Here is a 4,681-nt window from a genome sequence, read left to right on the forward strand (position 1 = left end):
CAGAAAGCCATCTATGGGTACACTTGTACCCACTCAATACTTTGGGGAAAAAATGTTACGGTCGGATTTTTTTTATTTTCCGGGACATGCAGCAAACATCCGTATTTCCGGGACACCCTTTCAATTCTACCAATTTTCCGGGACAAATACGGGCCCTCAGTAACGGTAGGCATGCCTGACAATGTCATGACCTAACATGATTCTTGCTTGTTGAGTTCTTTTTTTTGTGTGTGTGTATTTCTTACTACTGCTTGGTGTTCTTGATGTTTTGATCTTGCTTGTATTTTTATGTTTCTTTTTTCTTGCTGCTTGAAGCCTAATTACCTTAGAAATATAGTCTGCATTTCAGGTAACATTCCTTAGTGTCACACATACAGACATGCAACACATACACATACAGTTTACACACACACACACACACACATGCTAACACACAAATTCTGCTGTGATGGAAGCATAAGCGCCACTGTCCGCCATTGTTGCAGGATGGAGCAGTATTTTGAGAACTTCGCCAAAATCGGATTAAAATAACCCTCTTTATAGACATGAGTCCACCTGGACCCACACTGTCTTCGGAGGGATGAACACAAAATTTCCTTCCATGACGGCCATGGGTCCACATGGACCCACACCGTCTGTGGAAGGGTGGACATGATTTTCTCTCTTTGAGGGACATGGGTCCACACGGACCCACACCGTCTTCCGTGTATAGTCAATAGCACCGTCCGGCGAAGGTTAATAGTTCTAAGAATCACATGACTTATCACATGTCCATCAAAGGGACCCGGATGAAAACAGCAGTTGACCGGTCGCCATCTTTATGTTAGGTCTAATAAAGTTACTTAGAACTCCTCAGTATCGAGTCTGTATTATTGCAGCGTATGAACACACACACGCTCGCACAGGGGCAACTGGAGCAAAGCCGACTGTGACGAACACGGCCCCCACGGCAACCTACCCGCAGGCAGACACCAATCAAACACCCGCGTTCCATTGCCCCCAGTCTGTGTGCGTGTACTATCTATATATAGGTGTGTGTGCGACCTTTCTTTCCTTCGTTCCTCTCCAGAACTGTCATCGTGAATCAGCGCAGCACTTCCTTCGAACGGGTTACTGTGGTGAGTATAGCTAAGTCTTTGCCATAAACTGCTTTGTGGTAGTCTTCAGCTTTAGAATACTAAACTCAGGGGGGCTGTTTAGACGAAAAACAAAGGGTGTTTTAGGCTCACCTCGATGCGCTGAGTTGAATGGAACCCTCAGCTAAGCTCTAGGACCACTCCTTTCCCATGAAACTGCGACAAATACACAGTAAGCTGAGTACTCCTTCCCCACCTGCACGCCCTTTTGACTGCACGTGATCAGCAGTCAAAATGGCTTGCAGGTGGTTGCTCTGGCTGTGATCGGATGAGCTTACTGTGTATAAAATTGTCGCAGTTTCATGGGAAAGTAGTGGTCGTACAGCTTAGCTGAGGGTTCCATTCAACTGAGCGCATCGAGGTGAGCCTAAGACACCCTTTGTTTTTCGTCTAAACAGCCCCCCAGAGTTTAGTATTCTAAAGTTGAACATTACCCTGCTTTGTTGTCAGTGCTATAGAATTTTTTTTTTTTTTTTCATAAAATAGAATAAACGGCATAAGTGCAAACCAGTGGTGTGATTTACACGGGGGAGTATCGACACTCTTCCGTGTGATTTCTGAAGCCGTCTCGTTCATTATCTGTCAGCCTGTATATATACTTGTCCTAAAACACTCTTGGCCGAGAGAGTGGGGATGTAACTTGGGCAAGACAAGACACTCCACTCCACTAGAATCAAATTTTAGCCCAGATTGTCGGGGGACCGCAGTTACCACCTCTGCTGTTCTCATGGTCATTGTCGAACACGACTGACTATCATACAAAACAATTAGCGAGTTCACACCAAACCATCTGACCAGCAACGGGTGTTTCCAAGGATGGGAAACATCCGCTGGTCTTCCTAATACTGTTGTTTCCTGTACTGAAAAAAATCATGATTCTTTGCCGAAGAAACCCAATCATGTGAAGCCTAATTCGCAGTCAGACAAACGACAGTTTTTGTTGCACAATGTAATGCAGTCATTTCAACACTGTTCTTCCTGCCCCAAGCCCATAATTCTGCCATACTTAGCGCGCGTACGCGCGCACACACACACACACACACACACACACATCGAAAACGCTGTGACATGCAGAGATAGAAGTGGCTTTTGACATCACTGTTTTTGTTTGTATGATATACATGTGTAAAACATGTATGTATGTAACGTTTCAATGTCTCACCAAGGGAACACGAAATAAACTTTATCATTATGCTTTCGTTTTTGGTTGTTTGTTTTTTTTGGTTTTTTATTTTCCGTGACTTGCTTCGATGTAAATAAATGTAAGACGGATCTATTCATTGTTCTTTGTTTTACATTCCTGTGTTCTGCGTATACTTGTCAGTTTTAATTCGACGACTCGCTGTGCCGAAATTGTTACCTAAGTGTCTATACCCACTCCTCTTTTGTGAATTTTCATTAGTTTCATGTCGTCTGCTTGTCACAGTCCACGAGAACTGTTTAAAGATGACGTAAAGTGATGATTTCTAAATATAATTTATAGTGGTTGGATGGTAGGTTCGAGTTCCGGTTTTCTGGGAGAGCGGTGTGTGTGTGTTTGAGGGGGGACTTGGCGTGCATTTTTCTAGTATTTTTGTATCTCGACTTCTACTAAAGCTATTGCCATGAAATTTTGCACATAGACAGCAAAGTGGATTTGGAGCTAGAATACAAAGTTTCAAATGTTCATGTTACAAAGAAATAATTTTATGATTTTTTTCTAATTTTTGTGCTGTCGAAAACGGGTACGTCTGCTCCTCATCTACAGTTTGCAAAGTTAGGTAGTATTGAAGCTAAAATCATAATCAATACAAAGGACATGAATAGAAGAGTGCAATAGACAAAAATTAGTATGTATAAATGTACATAAATGTAAATACCATCACCAAGACTTTGGAGAAAATTGACAAATGTAAATAATTATTTTTAACCTAATATAACATTAAAACTGTCCAAGATCCATACTTTCTAATGGTTTCATTGCACTCAGAAGCCATTTTTCCATCTATATGCAAACTTTCAAGGCAATAGCTGTTGTAGAACTCGTACAGTAGATGAGGGCAGTACATACGTATGGAATAAAAAGTCGTTTTGAGAAATTTGACTCCAAAGATAGAATTTATTGTGGACAAATGAAAGGAACAATTTTCAATAGTATTATTATCATTTTCCAATAATTATCAAGTATGATACCTTGTCAAGACATTCTGTACAGTTTTTTCTATGTGGCATTGGAAATCAAACACTCAGAACTGCCCAGGCTCATACACCTCCCCTTCTCTTTCTTGTCTTTCCTGGCGTTCCATGCGTCGCACCATCTCTATTTTCTTTCTCTTCTCTTTCTCCTTTTCTGATGATTTTCTGCTGGATTTCACCACCCTGGCAGTGTCCTCTTTCAAAACAAAGTCACCCAGAGTGTTTCCTCCCACAAGCTCCAGTTCCAGCATCACATCCAGCAGGGCCGAGGACCCTTTGTTGACCTCCCTCAGTCACTCTCAGGCTCTGAAACACATGATACATTACACTTTTTTTTTGCACAGCTTCATACATTTGTAACATATACACACATCTGTACAAGCAGTCTTACACACACACACACACACACACACACACACACACACACACACACACACTGACCAAACACATTACCGGAAACACACACATACACTGAATAAATACATCACATACACAATGAACAAAGCCATAACCTGAAACACATTCAAACACACAGAATAATCACACACACACACACACACACTGAATAAACACATAACCTGAAACACACACACACTAATACATTGAACACACTCACAGCCACACACACACACACACACACACACACACACAAAACACTCAATATGAATAAACACATAACCTGAAACACACTAATACATCAAACTCATAACCTCACACACACACACACACACACACACACACACACTGAATAAACACAACCTGGAACACACACACTGATTGAATAAACACATAACCTCTCACACACACACACCCCACAACACACACACAGCCCCCCACCCACTCCCTCACACCACATGCACAATCTAATTCAATCTCTCTCCTCTCACACTTCACAAATTTGTGTAGACACGCCCACTTTCATCTATAGATCAATAATGTATTGACTCGACCAACATGATACAGAGTTTCTGAGGACCAGGAAGAAGTATGAATGATAAAGAAAACGAAAAATAAACAAAGAAATCAACGATCGACTTACCGGTTCTTTGCATTCTGGACACAATGCACCACTGGAAGTGATGAGAGACTGAAGGCAGCTCAGGTTCATGATGATGCTCATTGCTGAGATCATCACTTCTCACTTCTTCTACAGCTTCCTCTTCCAGTCTTTGTTTATTTGGTGGGTCCAGACTCATCTTCTTCTTCACTAGAATCAGACACTGCCTTCTTTTTTGAGAAAAAGTCCATTATTTTCTTCGAAGTAGAGGACGGGTATTCCACAGCAGACGACGTTGATGGAGTCGGCTCACAGGTTGTCGATTCGACCTCAGTTTGCTGTGACTGGCGGCTGGCTTTTCCATATTTCCCTT

The 4,681-nt window shown here is 41.9% G+C and overlaps 1 protein-coding gene and 1 long non-coding RNA gene across 4 annotated transcripts in view; one reads left to right on the forward strand and one right to left on the reverse strand.

Annotated features, from left to right (window-relative positions):
* The first annotated feature begins 825 nt into the window (after window positions 1–825).
* LOC143280867 (2-(trimethylamino)ethylphosphonate dioxygenase-like) overlaps window positions 826–4,681 on the forward strand; it is a 50,330-nt gene continuing 46,474 nt past the window's right edge. For all 3 annotated transcript variants that reach the window (XM_076585598.1, XM_076585596.1, XM_076585595.1), the window contains exon 1: window positions 826–1,118. The gene's annotated coding sequence lies outside the window, so the exon portion shown is untranslated. The remainder of the gene's footprint in view (window positions 1,119–4,681) is intronic.
* Window positions 3,183–4,681, reverse strand: part of LOC143281571 (uncharacterized) — a 1,640-nt gene continuing 141 nt past the window's right edge. Inside the window, exons 1-2 of the long non-coding RNA XR_013055134.1 lie at window positions 4,351–4,681; window positions 3,183–3,617 (exon numbers count right to left, since the gene is read on the reverse strand). The exon at window positions 4,351–4,681 is cut by the window's right edge and continues 141 nt beyond it. This is a non-coding gene — a long non-coding RNA (uncharacterized LOC143281571). The remainder of the gene's footprint in view (window positions 3,618–4,350) is intronic.

Source organism: Babylonia areolata, chromosome 4 (genome assembly GCF_041734735.1).
Source record: "Babylonia areolata isolate BAREFJ2019XMU chromosome 4, ASM4173473v1, whole genome shotgun sequence".
Taxonomy (NCBI): domain Eukaryota; kingdom Metazoa; phylum Mollusca; class Gastropoda; order Neogastropoda; family Buccinidae; genus Babylonia; species Babylonia areolata.